The following is an 18941-nucleotide window of genomic DNA, read 5'->3' on the forward strand; positions in this document are numbered from 1 at the left end:
CGGCCTTCACGATGAGCGACCACATCGCACAAATTTCAGATGCCGCAAAAAAGGTCGTGCGTTTTCGAGGCATGCCTTAACGCTCCGCATACTGCATGGGGTTACGTTAAATCGCAGGCTAAAGGGACCCGCTTATGGTATGCCATCTGTAACATAAGGTACTCACTGCTTACCGACCCAGAGCACCCCACTCGCATGGTCAACAGCGTATCTCGTGACACCTGCCCTGACCTTACCTTCGTGCGCAATACTGGCCCAGTCGTTGCGCACGGGCCTTTAGAGGAGCACCTTGGTAGTGACCACTACATTGTGGCTACCACCTTGTCATTACGGGGTGCGCGCAGGCCCGAGCGAAATGTGCGTATAACGGATTGGGCGAAATTCAGGGAACGTCGCCAGGACCTACCTGAGCGCCAAGGCTACGAACGCTGGCTTGACTCTCTCGCACAAGATCTAGAGGCCACCACGAGCACACTGCGCACCATAACCGAGACACCAGACATAGACCCGCATTTACTTCATCTTTGGAACGCCCGCAGAGGGTTGACACGACGATGGAAACGACAACGCCTCAACCGCAAACTTGGGAAACGTATAGATCAAATTACACGGGAATCTCAGGAGTATGCAGAGATCCTTACGAGGAATAGCTGGCGAGGATTTTGCGATCGCCTCTCGGGCACATTGAGCACAGCAAAAACGTGGTTGATTCTTCGCTCACTCACAGATTCCACCACAACAAAGGGAAGAACATTTCAACAGCTGCACATCCTAATGCATGAGTACAGGGACGATGTCTCGACACTCCTCAGAGAGCTAGAGAAGCATTTCATACCCACAGGCTCGCCGCCGCAGTACCCTGACTATCCTTATGTAGGCGAGGCGAACGAATTGCTCGATGCAGACATCACATGTGACGAGGTGTGGGTGGTCCTACAAGACCTACGCCGCAACATGTCACCGGGAGCCGACCACATCCGATTCGCCACCCTTCGTAACCTCAGTGACGCGGATATTAACCACCTCACCCATATCTTCAATGATTGTTGGCGCAAGGGCATGCTTCCCCAAGCATGGCGACACGCCGACATCACACTGATCCCCAAAGCGGGCAAGCCTGTTAAAGTTGAAAACTTACGACCTACCTCCCTAACATCCTGCATTGGTAAGCTCATGGAGCATGTACTCTTGCGGCGTCTGCAGCCTTTCCTCGAAGAAAAATCATTATTTTCTAACTCTCAATTCGGATATCGGGCTCATCTATCTGCGAAAGATGTGCTTTTACAATTGCGGGAGGAGGTCATAGGACCTCCGTCGTCCGCCCAAACGAGAGCACTCATCGCCTTAGACCTAAAAAGGGCATACACCCCTTATCACTGGCATTTAGCCTGACTCAATGCAAGCGGCGTAGTGTGACCATAGAATAAAGAACCAACTTTAGAGAAGAGAAGCTGTACGTTCCACAGTGGTTCGAAAATAGGAAGCTGCAGCACATGAAACTTAGCGGGGCGCCCGACAGATGGCGCTACTACAAAAGGAAGCGGAAATGCCTTTCATTTTTTTTTTCAGTGCGATATCTCATATGGCTGCTTTTTACCGGGGGCGTACGCTGGTTATGGGCCGTGCTCGCCTTGCTGGCTTTGCGGCATGCCTCAGCTGCCTCGTTTTAATCGCCACTGACGTACTGACGCCTGTACAAAAAGCCACAAGTGAGTGAACAGGGCGTGCGACTTTATTGGCAGAAGGAAAACAGTGCACCTTCTCGTACAAGAGCAGAAATAAAATTTGCATGTCGAGATGCGCTGAAACCATTAACGCGAGCTCGTAAACTGCTCACTTTCGTCGTCGCACATGGCGGTCTAATAACGGGCGACAATCAGCAGCGCAAGCAACCTGTTTGCATCGAAAGTCGCCGTAACTTGCATTGCGAAGCAAACGGGTGACGCAAGGCATCTGCTACCGCATCCAACACAGCGACATGGGCTACCCGGCATTTTAGTGTTAGTACCTCCTTTCCAACCTTTCCAACCTCGTTTGTCGCCTCCACACCCTCGAGGGCTCGGGCATGGGCCAGCGTGCCACCGAGTTCAGCGCACTCGTCGCGTCGACGCCGCAACTCCTACCACTGCCGGTATCGCCGCACGCCTCCGCGCTACTCGATGTAAACACCACGGTGCCAGGCGTCAAGTCCAAGCGTCAAACAGCTGTTTGTGCTATGCAGCAGGAAACGGCCGCACTGCTACACGAGCGCCTAGGGGGCCGGCTGCTCGTTTACACCGACGGCTCCGTGGCGAGTGATGGTTCTGGTGCTGCAGCGTGCACGGCGCCGGATATTTGCGCTACACGGCAGTGCCGCCTTCGTGCTGTGTGGTCGTCGACGGTGGCCGAGCTTGCTGCGATCGACCTAGCAGCTGATCTCCTGCTTCAACAGCGCAGTGTTGTTTCTGCCGCGATCCTTTCGGACTCGCGCGCGGCACTGTGTATGCTGGAGAAGGATTACCTTGGACCTCCATTGGTGCAGCGCGTCGGCTCAAAGCTCCGCCATCTCGTCAGCCAGGGCTGCGATTTGGCGTTGCAATGGGTTCCAGCGCACATCGGCCTGCAAGGGAACGAAGCCGCGGACGCTCTCGCAAAGCAGGGTCACTCCCTGCGCTTCCCCCTCGCTACCTCGGTCAGCGGCTTCGACGTGGCCAAAGCAACCATTCTGCGAACGCTCCGTGCGCAGCACCCGGACCAGCGCGTCGCCGCGGGTGCGTCACTTCGGCTCCTCCCCCGCGTGGGCTTCTCCCGGGCGGACCGCTCTTTCCTGCTTCGCCTGCGCGTCGGCTGCTACAGGACGGCTGCTAGAACGCACAGGCTGCAGGGAATTGGCGACCCCGCGTGCAGCAACTGCGCCGATACGGAGACGCTCGACCACTTGCTACTTCGCTGCCCTGCCTTCGATGCGGAGCGCACGGACTTGTGTACAGTCTATCGGCGACTGGGACTGACTTACGATACGGCGACCGCGCTGCTATTCCCTGCAGCCCACTCGTCCATCGTGAAGCATGCTCTCTCAGCACTGCTAGACTACTGCAATGCGACGCACTTGACAGCGCGGCTGTGAGCCCCGCACTCACATTCTTTTTTTTCCCCCTTCCCACGTTCGTCCAGTCTTTCTCTCCTTCATCCTTTTCTTCCCATTCCCCCTTCCCCGTGCAGTGCTGTTGAGGTGTCCTCCTGTGAGAGACAGTTACGGCGCTGCACTCATCTCTTCCGTTTCCTTTCCAAAAAATCACTTCACACACATCTATAGCGGCTCCACAGCCACCGTAGTCCTCCACAAAGAAAGCAACAAAATCCCTATAAAGAAAGGCGTCAGACAGGGAGATACGATATCTCCAATGCTATTCACAGCATGTTTACAGGAGGTATTCAGAGGTCTGGAGTGGGAAGAATTGGGGATAAAAGTTGATGGAGAATACCTTAGCAACTTGCGATTCGCTGATGATATTGCCTTGCTTAGTAACTCAGGAGACCAATTGCAATGCATGCTCACTGACCTGGAGAGGCAAAGCAGAAGGGTGGGTCTGAAAATTGATCTGCAGAAAACTAAAGTAATGTTTAACAGGCTCGGAAGAGAACAGCAGTTTACGATAGGTAGCGAAGCACTGGAAGGGGTAAGGGAATACATCTACTTAGGGCAGGTAGTGACCACGGATCCGGATCATGAGACTGAAATAACCAGAAGAATAAGAATGGGCTGGGGTGCGTTTGGCAGGCATTCTCAAATCATGAACAGCAGGTTGCCACTATCCCTCAAAAGGAAAGTATAACAGCTGTGTGTTACCAGTACTCACATATGGGGCAGAAACCTGGAGGCTTACGAAAAGGGTTCTGCTGAAATTGAGGACGACGCAACGAGCTATGGAAAGAAGAATGATGGGTGTGACGTTAAGGGATAAGAAAAGAGCAGATTGGGTGAGGCAACAAACGCGGGTAAACGACATCTTAGTTGAAATCAAGAAAAAGAAATGGGCATGGGCCGGACATGTAATGAGGAGGGAAGATAACCGATGGTCACTAAGGGTTACGGACTGGATTCCAAGGGAAGGGATGCGTAGCAGGGGGCGGCAGAAAGTTGGGTGGGCGGATGACATTAAGACGTTTGCAGGGACAACATGGCCACAATTAGTACATGACCGGGGTAGTTGGAGAAGTATGGGAGAGGCCTTTGCCCTGCAGTGGGCGTAACTAGGCTGATGGATGGATGGATGGATGTTATGAGCCTCCCCTTTGGAACGGGGCGGTGGCTTGCGCCACCAAGCTCTTGCTACTATGCTGCCTAATATCCTACCTAGGTTAACCAATGAGAAAAAAAAAAACACTATGAACTACCACGTCCAAATTTTCTGATACCCTATTGCGAACTGTGCTTTTGTACGTCTCGGTCTTTTGTCGTTTCCCTACTTTTCTTCCACCAATCCTCCAATCGCCTCTTACTAATGTCTATTGCGGACCTGTTTGCTTTACCACTGCTCCCGCTGAACCCAAGGGCTTCAAGGAGGCCAGTGGTGCCTAAATCGACCGCTGGATAGACGTCTTCACATTCTAATAAAATATGCTCCGTCGTTTCCCTAGCTTTACCGCAGCAAGCACATGCTTCTTCTTCCTTCTTATATCTCGCTTTATAGGTGCGTGTTCTAAGGCATCCCGATCTCGCTTCGAAAAGTAATAAGCTTCCCTTTGAGTTATCATAAATGGTTTCTTTCCTAATTTCGTTTTTTCCCCTTAAGTAGTTACTCATGGCAGGTTTCTTTTCCATTGCCGCCACCCATGAGATTAATTCAGCCTCTCTGACTTTCCGCTTGACCTTCTTTGTTGCTGTGTTGCCCACCCCACAGGCCGCATACTTGCTGGTAAGCTTCCTAGTTCTTTTCCTCCACTGTGAATCAATGTTTTGCCTGTACAGATACCTGAACACTCTCCCAGCCCATTTACTTTCCTCCATATTCCTCAGCCGTTCTTCATACTCAATTTTACTGCGAGCTTCCCTCACTTCAAAACTAGTCCAGCCCATATCCCCCTGCACAGCTTCATTTGTAGTCTTCCCGTGAGCGCCCAATGCGAGGCGACCCACTGACCTTTGGTTATCGTCGAGTCCTGATTGTACCCCTGATTTAAAGCAAACAACCGCATTTCCAAAAGTAAGTCCTGGAACCATTACCCCTTTCCACATACCTCGGAGGACCTCGTACCTATTGTATCCCCATAGCGCTCTGTTCTTCATTATGGCTGCATTTCTCTTCCCCTTGTTATGGTTTTTCCCTGTGTTTCCATATATCCATTGCCTTCGTTTATCCATATACGAAGGTATTTATATTCTGTTACCCGAGGTATTTCTTGGCCCTGTATCTCCACTGTCTGTTCACTGTTTTCATTGAATACAATAACACCTGATTTTCTAACACTAAATTTCAAACCTAAATTGTTGGCTTCCTGTCCACAGATATTAGCCAGACGTTGCAAATCACTTTGCTTGTTTGCGAGCAACACAATGTCGTCCGCATAAAATAAACCTGGGAGTTGCTGCTCTATTACTGTAGCTGCCTGTTTGTATGAGAGATTAAACCCGATATTACTTCCTTCTAGCGCCCTCTCCATCCTTACCATGTACATCATAAACAGCAGCGGGGATAAAGGGCACCCCTGCCTCAGTCCCTTGTTGATATGAACTTTATCCGCGCTCTTTATCCCTTCCCATTCAACGCAAACAATATTTTCTAGGTAAATCTCTCTCAAAAGCTGTATACAATCGTTACCTAAGCCTTCCCCTTCCAGAATATCCCACAAAATGCTCCGGTCTACGTTGTCGTATGCTCCTGTAATGTCTAAAAAGGCCACATACAACGGTCTGCTTTCTGCTTTTGATATTTCAATACACTGAGTAAGAACAAACAAGTTATCATCCAAACGCCTACCTATTCTAAAGCCATTCTGAAGCTCTCCCAAAATGCCATTATTTTCTGCCCATGCCTGAAGCTTTAATTTGATTGCCTGCATTGCTAGCCTGTATATTACCGATGTAATGGTCAACGGTCTATACGAGTGAATTCTGTCTTTCTCCCCCTTACCTTTATAAATTAAATTCATTCTACTTTGTCGCCAACTGTCTGGTATTCGTCTATCTTTTAAAGTTTTTTCAACTGCTTTCACGAGAGCTTCCTTACTTTTTGGTCCCAGTTCATTTATCAGCCTAACGGGAACCTCGTCTAGCCCTGTGGCTGTGCGCTTAGGAATTTTCTCCTCCGCTTTCTTCCAGTTTAAATTTGTAAGCACTAGCTCCTTTCCCCCTTGGGTCTCTTTCATGCTCTTTTTTTCTTCAAATACAACCTCGTCCTTGCCTTTGAAAGATTCGGCTGTTACTTTTTGGATGTAATTTATTGCTCTAAGGTGCGTTTCTGTAACCGCATACACCCCTATTTGTTCTCTATGTAACTGCTCCTCAATCTCTGCCCACTTTTCCTTTCTTCTACCGCCCTGCATGTTTATGTAGCCTATTGCATGGCGAGCTCTTGTTCTTGCTTTCCTCCTTTTTCTGTTATCGACGGCGATGCTCTTCTGATGTTCCTCTAGGGTACCTTCTTTATTACTACTTACTCTGACCTCCTGAGCGCCCGCGGGCCCCCTAAAAAAGCAACAGCGCGACCCCCAAGTCGCCAGCCCACTTCTCGTGCTAGCCTGTAATTGAAGTGGATCCCATCTCGTTTAAAACCACCACAACTTCTCACTTCCCTGTTTACTTCGACAGCCTCGAAGCCTTTCTCTCGGCTCATTTTCCATATTGCCTCATTGGCAGCCATTACGGCTCTTTGTACGTGACTGTCACGCACAGGCACCTCCGGCACCGTGCACACCACGATCTGCACCTGAGGGGATAGCTCGCGCAAGTCGTCCACCCCCTTCGCCAAGCGCTGGGCTAGTCCTGGCCCTTTCCTGTTCAGGACGTCATTTAGCCCACCTGCTACTACGACAAGGTTGCGCACGTGGGCATTTTCCGTGAGCTTTTCTTTTGCTCGCTCCATGACAGAACCCAGTGTCTGTCCTGGAAATGTCCCTACCGCCACTCTTTTGTCGCCTTTCACCTTCTCCACAATTGCTTTTGAGCACCCAGCCATGTTTGAGTCGCCAGCGATAATCACCCTTTCACTCTCTCCTACCTCTCCCTGCTTCCCGGCTTCCTGTGGCTGCAGCGTCGCCTCACTCGGGGCGTGCTGCGCTGCTTCGCTATAGCTACGCCGATTCACCGGCGCCGAGCTGGCGACCGCTTGCTTTGGCTCCCTGCCTCCCACTTCGCCCTCGCTTTGGTGTCCTGACCCGACATTATCCGCTGCCCGAGTCTCAAGAGCGTCGAGCCGCCTTTGCAGTTCGGCGCTCCTTTCTTTCGCCTCCCCAAGCTCGGCCACAGTCCTCACCAACTGCGCGGCCTGGGCCGCCTCCACCTTGACGAAATTTTCAACCTTCGCCTGCAGTGCTACCCGCTTCTCCTGCTCCTCCCTCAGGTTTGCCTTAAGCTCTTCAAACTTAGCCGCCCGATTCTCTTCCAGTTTTTGGACGGCTTCCCTGACACCCTCGCACGACCTGCACGTGAAGCTAGACCCCACCGCGCCTGCTAAATTCTGAAATTTAGTCTCGTCGAGGAAGCACCAGCGCAGGCACTCGTCGCACTGCACTTGCTCCCCGTCCCCCGCGGCCTTCACGTTTTTCGATTTCATCGCTAGGCCTACGTCCCTAGGCCCAACGAGCAAGTTCGCCAAATCACTCACGCAAACCCGACCTCGACCGCTATCCCAAACAAAAACAAAGAATTATCACTCCCTACTCCATGTGAGAATCCGAAGAGCTAGCTGAAAGAACTACCCCCTAGGCCTAACGGGGGAGCCGCCAGACCTAGACAAAGCCGGTACGTTTCCTACTCCTACCAAAAATTCAAAATTTGCGCCCCTACTCCATGCAAAAGAAAACACTTCAAAACACTAGCTAATAAAGATAAAAGAGTACTTAGCTACGAACGAAGTCGCTGAAGCAGGCCCCGCACACTCTCAAGTTCAACAAATGGCCACAGAGGGCGAAAAATCAATCGAGGCGCGTTTCAGCGTAAGCGCGCAAGTGGAGCTACTGTAATTTGGTCGAATACTTTAATTGGTGCTTTCTCTGCTAGGGGCGCTGAATATGCTGATTTTTTAAATTTACACAAACCATTGACATGAACCATCGAGGTGCCTAAGGATGTTTTTTTACCTCAGGCAAATAGGCAGTTGATTTTTTTTTAAATTTGATTGTTGAAGCTGCTTTTTGGTCATAGCGTCAAGGTTTTTGTACTTGATTAACCACCGACAGCCGACAGCCTATTGGTATCGATGTGTTTCCTGGCCGTTGGCGTTCGAATACTACGGCGGTAAAACATTTTCGAAAGCATGCTGGTTTCGTCTGCGAGTCATTACACAGACTTGCTGTAAAGAGGTGTACTCTTGGCAAAAAATAGTGCCTCATTTTGTTTAGGCGTTGATTATCATAATGAATGCGGCGGAGGTTGACGGAATACGCTTGAAGGTACGTTTTTATGCCGTTGATCTCCATAACACCGTAAGTACGCAAACCGATGTCACAGAACACCCGATGCATCATTGTGTGTTCTCCGTCATCGCTTGTTTGCTGTACGCCTACTAATTCTTCACTTCTTCTTCAAGTGTTGCATCCTCCTTTTGTCCTTGTTCTCTTGTGCTTCACTTACAGTATGTCGTTCCGTCAGCTGTAATGCGCATTTGCAAAACCAATACGTTTGATAAGACGCAGTGGTTATCATAATTTCACTACACATGTATTAAGCTGGCACATGTGGTTCAGATACAGATACCTGTATGCGGACTTGCACGACGTTGATGCGGAGATTAGGATAATTATGACACCCGTACGGAAGAGGCAGCTGACGGCCGTAAGCTGTTGCGTTCTTTTCGCCAAATTACCCGGCCTGGTGGTGCTCTAAAGATGCTGTATGAAAGTGACACGCGGTGACAGGGAAGTTATGTTTAGCAGCCGACTGTACGTTTTGTAGCTTAGGTCTTCTTTCTTGTGCGTCTGTGCTACCCTTATTAATGAGCCATTTCTTGACTATGTTCTTGACTATGTAACCGCGTTTGTGTGGATCCGTAGACGTGTGCTTTTTGTTGTACTTGTAAAATGCAAATAAAATATTTTCAAGCTTACTCAATCTTTGGTGTGTGCGTTTATTCCAGTCGAGGCCATCGTGCCACCTGGAAACCGCACTCTGTCAGTAGCCCTACACGAAATGCAACAGCTGGAGCGCGGCGGCACAACTCGGGGTAACGGCGGCGTAATAAACGAAAAACCGCTCGGGATGCCCTTAAAAGTCAGTTCAGAGTGTGCCTTAACTCGATATGACTCAGCGCTACATATATTCTGCTGCGCCTTGATCGTGCTCCCGCCAGTTTGGTTGCTGTGTGGCAAACGTAGCGCCTACATACATATGTAGGCGCTACGTTTGCCACACAGCAACCTAACTGGCGGGAGCACGATCGATGCGCATCAGCCAGAACCCAGTAGGTAAAGCGACATAGAGTTTCTCACTATAATACCTAGAGGGTAATCTGGCGCCACCGTCTATGGGAGTTTCTTAAGGGGGCACCGTGCCGTCATGGGAATGACGGTATATGTGTCTGCGAGGCTCGTGTTGGCTGGTGTTGTAAGAGGCTTCGTCTAAAACGTGGATATGGCTACGCAAATAACGCGCTCTCAAAGTAAAATCTTCATAAAATGTTTCCATTCACGCATATTACATCTTTACTCACCCACGATGCATGACCAAGCGAAGAAAAGCAAGAACAGACGACCAACTGTTTCAACGCGAGCGCGAACCTTGTCGTCGTTTCTCCAAATTTAGCGACCCGCTGATACTTTTTACGTAACATGTAGTCGTACACACAATAACAAGTTCTCATAGTTAAACAAAACATGTTTTCGAGTAATAATAAAGCTAAAACAGCTTTTCACGTGCTGTTCTAGTAGAAAATGAATCATTGTGACAGACGGAACGGTACTTGCCAAGCGCGTCTTCAAGGTGTCCTGTCTATCCGAGAACGATGCCAATCCGAAGTCACAATATACCGGCATTCCCATGCATACCACAGCGCAGCAGCGCCAGATTTCCCTCTAGGTAATGTAGTGAGAAACTCTATGTAAAGCGACCATACCAACGTCTAGTAACGTTGGACCATACTGTGCAAAACCCCGTTTCCGTTTCCTGTTGTACAGCGCCACCCGTGGTCACATACTTTAGTTCACGACGCCACCGCTACGCTTATTTCCGTAGCACTGTGGAAGGTACAGTTTCCCTTCTCTAAGTTTGTATAGGTGTTCTGTGGCTGAAGCCTCGTTAGGGTGGCTAGAATTGGGAGGTGTGAAGACCGCGGCCTCGCCGCCATTGCCTAGGGAGGCCCCGCTGCGCGTTCCTCCCACTGGGGGAAAATTTGGCGCTTCCGTCGGGGGCGCGGGTAGGGTGGCTAGCGCGGGGGCGCCGTAAGCTTGTCAGTCCGTAGGCCACGGTGCAGTACAATGTAACTCTCGTGGTCGGTGTAGTGCAGCTGCGTTTTTCTCGCGTTTCCTAAGTTTTTCTTCAAAGTAGGTGGTGTGAGCTGCTGTCGCTATCCCCTGACACCCTGTGAACATGCTGCAACGATATGGAAGGTCGACAGCAGTGCCTTGACATTGAAACTTGCACCCAAGTTGACACATTCACACATATACCCTATGGATCTGAAAAGATGCGGGTAAATCTGGCCTTCAATATTATCAACAGTGCAGTTGTGCACGCCATGAACTTACACAAAGAAAAAATTGAGCAACAGTACTCAAATCTGGAGCCAACAAGGGTGTTCATTGACGTGATGGCTCAAACAAATGAAGCCATGACATCACGGTTTCTAGCTGAAGCTTTGAGGTATGCACACAGCCACTGTGCTCAATTTCGTGTGCCGGTTGTAAATGCTTTTCGTGTTGGTTCAGACGTGGCAGTGCTCAAGAAACTGCACTTAACAGCATGCTGGCGTTTCTGGATCAATGGGAGGCCCATGCTAAAGGGCTCGGCTTCTTAAGCAAGGGCACATCAGAAGGTCTGCGTGTGACCATACATTCCACTGAAGATCTCTTGACGTAAACTGAGAAGGTTGAGTTCAGGTTCTTGATGACTTCCCGCCTCAGTCAGTACTGCCTGGAGCGTTCATTTGGTATTGTGAGACAGTCCAGCGGAGCCAATGATCACCCCACTCATGCGTAGTTCATCATTATAATGAAGTATGCAAGCTTATGCATTTCAGTCTGGGGGGGCTTCAGTATCCCTTATCTGTCTATACAACGTCATTCAGACACTCGAGGACAGGTTTACTCGGGCATGTAGCACTACGCGACTGCACGCAAAAGTTGTCAAGAATTTATTGCTTCCAGCAGCCAATGTGGCACAGATTTGCTGCAGGAAGCATTCCGCTGATCTAACAGGATCGGTGTCTAGGTTTTATTGTATAACACGTATTCACTTTTTAAAAATCAGTGTGTCATCCACAACAAATCCAAGAAGGTTAAGCCTTGTGTTTTGTAAAAATGTGATATTATGCAATTATTGTGTTATTTCCAATAAACATGTATTAAGTCGCAAGCGCTTTGTACTTTCTAGAATTTCTTCACCACAATGCTGATATATTGCATGAACTTCTTCCATTTAATGTTACAATCCCAAATATGTGACTTATGTGCGGGCGACACATTCAAGGTTATTCCAATGCGCTGGCCTTGCGCGGCGGTTCCTATGAACTATACTTTCGGCGAGGCATAGGCGCGCTAATCTCGGCAAGAAGTGGTCGCAAAAACCGTTGCTGTGTCAGCTGCGTAGTCGGTGCTCGCTGTTTCCATGTGGAATGAGAGCAGCGAAACATTAAATTCTCTCAGCATCTACAATGTAGAGAAAAAAGTCTGGTCAGATTCTAACGCATTCAAACGCTAAAACTAAGCGCTACCAAATCATTTTCCCGCCCGGAGGTATGCAGACGCCGCGAGAAACTACGGCGCCCTAAACGGCGCCCCGGCCGGCAGCGCCGCACGCGGCAGGAACGCGTTTTGGGGCCAGCTTCCGGAGGCCGGTCTTCACACCTCCCCATTCTAGCCACCCTAGCCTCGTCCACAGGAGCGCCCGCGAGCCACGACCGTTCCCAACGCGCGCCGGATGATTAGAGTTACTGTATGTGCTACCTACGGTAGCATATACAGTAACTCTACGGATGATGACGTCAGGGCGCCACTCAGCGCCAAATGCTGTAAGTACAGTGGCTAGAATAGGGAAGTGTGGCGACCAGCACGGAGCGCCTACGAGACGCAGTGAAGCCGCCCATAGGGGAGCCGCGAGGGGGCGCGCGCTGACGTTTACACGTCGCCCGGTGCGAGTTGCGCCGGCTCTGCTGCTTCAGCAACGCCACGCGCCCTGACCTCTGGGAAGTAGTGCTCGTTTCTTTTTCTGCTGCAGCAATTTAAAAACGTAGAAGAGCGCACGCACAAGCCACTTGCCGGCTCAAAGCCTAGCTGTCACTTTACACTCAAACTACTGAGAAACTGAAGAGACAAAAATGCAGAACTTGAAAAGGGCGTCCTCGCAGACCGGTTACACGCTCTTCCACCGAAGCAAAGACTTGCTGTTATGCAATGCTTTCAAGCAGCTCGCCAAAAATCAACGAAAGGTATGTAGTACAATGCGGACTGGTTGCTGGATTGCGTGATAATGCTAATGAAAAACTCGAGGCTCGACGAGCATGTCGGGCGGGAAGGCATACTCATCCTTCCAAGCGGAAGCTGTTTGAAGGTGCACATGCGGAAATACAAGGATGGGTTTGGCCTCAACCCTGCTATTATCACAGGCATTGAAAGAAAAACCAAATCTATGGAGGAATTCAAGTGCCATGGTGGCCTGATTATGGACGAAATCAAGCTGTCAGTCTTGAATGTTGGCGCAGGAGGGAAAGTAGAAGGAGTGGTGGACTTTGGGAAAATTCACATTGGAAAATGACAAACATCTTCCCTGCAATCACAGTCTTGTGATCATGTTTCAACCTTTCACTGGTTCCTAGCTGGCACCAAATATTCGGCGTTTTCGCTTCCAGGGGAGATGTGAAGGCTGCTTTTGTGCAAGATCTTAACAGAAGCCGGGTAGCCCGCAGAAAAGGCTGGGCTGAAGGTAGATTATATCACGGCGGACGGAGCTTCATGGAACCGTTCAATGTGGCGGCTTTTTGTGATTTCTGGCTCCTCGACGTCCATAAAACCACCTGCACCATATCCTGTTGACACTGGAAGACGCCTCTTCATTTCGGATTTTCCGAGCCTGATAAAATGTGTTCGAAATGGCCTTCTTAAAGCAAGGTGCAAAAGGCCTGAAGGGTCTGTTTATACTGAGCACATCAGAGCAGCACACATAGAGAATAAGTGTCCACTTACCCTTAAAGTGATGCCGAAGATCCCTAGCTCTTGCTCACGTGAGACCTAACAACTTTGAAAAGATGAAGGTAAACCTGGCATTGCACCTTTTCATCCCCCAGGTGCTTCGGGGCCTGTTTTTCTACAAGAAGCAATTAAAGGAGCACTGGGGTGACCCCGCACCAAGTCAAGCCTTTGTTCTGCTAATGTGGAAGCTAGTAAAGGCAATGACAGCACGGATTCCACCTGAGGGATTGAAACCTGGCTCTGAACATGAAAGGCACGTCAAGGATGTATGAGACTGCTTAAACCGATGGGAGGCTCACGCAGGCACGTCACCAGCAGGATTTCTTTCAGCAAGCACTGCCAAGGGACTAAGGGTCACCCTTCAGGCCACGCTTGATCTAATGAAGTACCTTCGTGAGAAACTTGGCTTTAAGTAGCTGCTGACGTGCCGGCTGAGGCAAGGCTGCCTAGAGAAATTGTTTGGTATCATTAGACGATTTTCGGGTGGCAACGACCATCCCTCTTCTGCCCAATTCTTGCTCGTTGTGAACTGTTTGAGTTTTTACGAATTGTTCAAAGCGCCCAGGAGTGGCAACTGTGAAGGGGGCGATCTGACCTTTCTCCTCAGTGGTTAGGATGCAAGCCATAGCGGGAAGGTAGAAGAAGCTTCTCACGTGATAAAGAAGTCCGCAATGCTTCCATACCATGAGTACCTTGAAAAGATGAGCGATCCGCGGCAATCTTCTACATGACAGGGTATGTTGTACACGAAACAATCCTGAAGACTGCGTGCAAGGAATGCTTTGACGAGCTCCTTGTTTTCGCCGACGAAGCCAAAGAATAGCTGGCGATGTTCATCAAGTTCTGCGGGGCCTCATATACCCTTCTGAGAAGCTCTTCTCATATGTAGACGCCCTTGAAACTACTTTTTTCTGTGTGTTTCAGTTACAACGAGCTGCACAGTGACGTCTTGGAAAAGCTTGTCTTCTGCCTGCAAAAAAAAAAAAAAAAAAAAATGACGCCATGCTAGGCTGTGCACAGCATGGCCCCAAATTCACCAACCAAGTTACAAAATTTATTTTGGTCACCCGTTTGCACATTTCTACACTAAGGCACTCAACAAAGAGAGCGCGTTTTCCTGTGAAAAACAGCACCTGAAGCTCAGGCGCGTCACTTAGCAGAGGCTGACAACGTTCTGTTTGAACTGCTTGTAAACTATTTAAACAAAATGTTTTTTTGTTGTTGTTGTTCTAGTGAAAAAAAAAAAGAGCACCAGCTCTGGCGTGTCGCATATCAAAATATCGTCGATGACTGAGAATGGTTTGCTTTCTACAGATTCTAAGCAATTCTTCAAAATATGAGTTGTTTGTGCAAGCAATGTGTTGAAAATAAAATGTTTGTTTCCGAGTTACCACTGGGAATTTTCTTGCTTTGCGTTCGATAACCAGATAAAACAAGGTGCATTCTACCATCGATGTGCGCTCAATCGGATTGTTACCTTGGGCGCCCTGTGATTCGTAAGGAACTATGCTACTATATAGCAATTTGCAGCTACGAACGAGCGAGCATATACGTATTGTGAAGCTCTCTTATTTGTTATTGCATTCCTGACCGCGCGCGGATTATCGCATTCCGCGCAGGGCCCCTGCACTGCGGCTGCTAGCCGCCGTCGCTGCCGACGTGTATGCGTGTGGCAGCGCCCCCTGGAAGTTTCCTTCCAAAGCGCCACGCGCGAGCCGGCGCGTTCATCACACTTCCCTATTCAAGCCACTGTACTGTAAGTGCCTGCAGCGTTGCCCCTTCGTGCGAGACACGTCGCAACCACTGCTCCTCGCGCGTGCGCAGAAAGAGCGGTGAAATCCAATTTCGATGTGCTCGTGCGCCTGATGCGATGCCAGATCATCGTGAAATGATGGGATCAAATAGCGACTCTCGCATACCCTACTACGTTAGCGGGTATGTTACCAGGAAAATGCTAATGAGAACAAAGTGCGAAGAGTGTTCTCTAGCTGTTGCTCCAAGCAAAAGACTCTCGCTTGCTTCCGGAAGAGTCGTGCCTTACCAACCACATGGATAGAGGTGGCCTACATTTCCCATCTCAGGCACTAAAAGACTTGGTTGCTGCAATGGAAGATGCCTTCACGCATTGTTTCAGCTTTAACAAGTTGAAGGCTGACAGAATCATGGGCCTTATTTCCTGCCTGTCAATAAATAACCTGGATATGGTTGGCTGTGCGCAGCATAGCGTAGAAATCACCAACCAAGTGATACGGTTTTTTGTCATCACGAGGTTGCACGTCCTTGTCGCAGGAGAGAACGCATCGAAGCAAGGGAAGCGAGAAAAAATGAAGTACCTCAAGTTGAGGCACACAACATAACTGCATAACTGCAAAGTTTATATCAGCAAGACCAACATAAAGCACTTGTATATGTAAAACAGGAATTGCTCACATCCCATTGTATGCCCAGAAATATCTGCATATCTGAACAGAATTTCCCACCCGACAAATTACTGTATGCACTGTACCTTGTTCACCATTTCTGGGTATATACCTCCATTATATATCGGATTTGCGCTCCATTTCGTGTCATATTGTTTGTTTGAAAGCTAACAACCATGTATATAGAGTCGTGTGTATTATTTTGTAAACAATAAATATTCTTTTTGAGGCATTTTTGGCATTATTTGAGCGGTACTAAATACACGAACTTAGTTCCTTGCAGGTTTTTAATATTGGAAACCAAATTTCCCTTAACGCTCTCATTATGCCGAGTTTTGACCATTGGTGCCTACAGTTCTACCTTTCATTGCAAAATTAAATAAACTTGAAATAATCATGGTTCACTCGAGCGGCCCATTCCAACTGAGGCGCGCACTTCAATGAGGTGCGCACCAACCAGTAGACGATTAGGACAAGCGCCTGTAGCTCAAGACACTAATAAAGTCACGCCAAACAGAACTGCATACGGCACCCTGTAATAGTCCCTTAAAATGTTAAAGCGGCTTTGGCAAACTGCAAACAACCGCCTACTGCGGAAGCTTTCTGTTTGGTGCAATTATGAGTTTCACAAGTGTTGCACTGCGCACGAAGCTAAAGCGCGGCAATAAAATGACTAAAATTTAGTACATAGTACGTTAGGCCAGCTGCAGTGATAAAGTCGCCTAGCCTTTAATATGATTTTCCAATGTGCGTATTGCGCCCCAAGAAGCCACGGAGCGAGAAAGCACTTCACAGCGGAACCAAATAACCGGAGCGGACCTTAGCCAGCGTACGGGAGGCATCTCGGAGCCGACAGCAGCGCCGCCGCATCATCCTGAAAAAATGATGCTTCTCCGGCGCTCCGATGCCGACACCTCCCCCTCTAGCCACCATAGCCTAGCTGTCATGGCTTCCTTCATGTGCATACTTCCATGTTGTACTGTAACCAGGTGCTAGTGTAACCTAGTCTACCGCCTGTCTTCCTGTTTTCAGCATGGAAGCACCGACTGCGAAGAGACGCTGAGTCCATCATGATGCCGCATTTAAAAGGAAAGTTATCATGCATGTGGAGACTGACAGAAATCGGGCTGCATCGCGGGCGTTCGGAGTTTCCTAAAGTTGCGTGTGGGACTGGCGCAAACAAAAGGAGAATATTTTCGCCAGCAAAGCAACAAGGAAGGGTTTCAGTGGACCGAAGCAGGGCCACTTCGCCAAAATAGAAGAGCTGCTCGCGGAACATGTGCAAGAGCAGCGAGTGGCACTGCGGCCTGTGACGACCGATCTGCTCAAAGTATAGCAAATGCAGTTATCCCTACAGAAAGGGTTAATGCGGAATGACTTCGAAGCAAGCAGGTGCTAGCTATCAAATTTTATGAAGAAAAGGCTTTTCTCTTGGAAGGTGGACAGGGATATGCCAAAAATTGCTAGAAGAATATGAAGAGAAATTGCACAGTTTTCAGTGGTACGTTTTGAAGCTGCGCCAAAGAAACGGCTACCACTTCCGACAGATTGGAAATGCCGATCAGACGCCACTCTACTTTGTGATGCCTGTCACCACAATCGCTCAAAAGAAGGGGGTGAACCAAGTGCGTGTTTTGTCTTCTGGCCACAAAAAAACGATTCACCGCAATGGTTTGTTGCACTGCGGATGGGTACAAGCTGCCCCCATATCTTCAGACAGAAGATGCTCCCGAAAGGAATCATGTTTCCGAGTGGCGTGCTTGTGCGCACAAATGAAAAAGGTTGGATGACTACGGACTTGGTCACTGACTGGATTGATATCGTCTGGCGGAAGAGACTCGGCGGCAGTTTGGGTCTACGTGGGATGCTTCTGCTCGATGCATTCAGGTGCCACCTGACCAGCGCATCAAGGACAAGCTGGCTGAATGCAACACTTACCTTGTTGTGACACTCGGCGACATGACATCGCAGCTCCAGCTGCTCGATGTTTGTTTGAACCAGCCAGTGAAAGATAGAATTCAGGCGCTCTACATGGAATGGCTTGTCAGTGGCTGCCATAAATTCATGCCCGCTAATAAAATGAAGTGTGCCTTGCTGCAGGACTTTGCTGGATGGGTGAAAGATGCATGGTGCACGATCCCGTCTGCCATGGCCTTTAACCCTTTGCTGCACCTTGTTACATTTACGCAACATTCCGATGAACGGCATTAAACACAGAAGCAAAGTTGGTTTAGAGCTGCCTGTACACGTTGTTGCATTTCCGCAACATTCGTCTAAAAAATGAGCCGCATTGTTCTACATCTGCGCTCATCCTTCACATTTTCTACCAAAACAAACGTGATGGAAGCTGCGCGCGCTGGCGAGCATTGACACGGATAAGTTTTGCCAATCGTAAAGTTGTTTCTCCATAAGACAAAGCGAAAAAAATTCTTACGCTAAGCTCCACATCCTACTGACTCTGTAGATTCAAAAAAGCATTGCTATCTAGGAATAGTGCGTTCCTGGCGACAAAACGATGCTATGTTGCGCAAATGCAATAACTTGTACATGGTTTATTTTCTTCGGAAAAGTGAAATGGCTTCCAAATGCTTTTATGGCCGAGCAATTCCTTCCGATTGTGAACGCAGCGACCTTTCCTAGAGTGACGACGACGAGTGTAAATTCGGTTCGATTTATAATAAGTGAAAAATGTTTTCTGGTCTAATTTTTTTATTTCAAAAGGATGCGGTGCATCCGCACACTGTCGTGTCGCGTCATCACCGGGCACAGCCTTGTATAGAAGCACAGTCTGTGCTTCTATGTTCTGAATTTTGACAATAACGCGAAAACACTGCATTGTTTCCTGGCTGCACGGGAATCTGCATGACATACTGCACGAAGTGTGGGAACCACCTGTGGCGCACAAGCAACAATTGCTTCGTTTTGTTCCACACTAAATAGTAGGTGCACCAACGATTGTCACGTGCAAATAAACATCCAAGT

Source organism: Dermacentor variabilis, chromosome 7, assembly GCF_050947875.1.
Source record: "Dermacentor variabilis isolate Ectoservices chromosome 7, ASM5094787v1, whole genome shotgun sequence".
NCBI lineage: Eukaryota > Metazoa > Arthropoda > Arachnida > Ixodida > Ixodidae > Dermacentor > Dermacentor variabilis.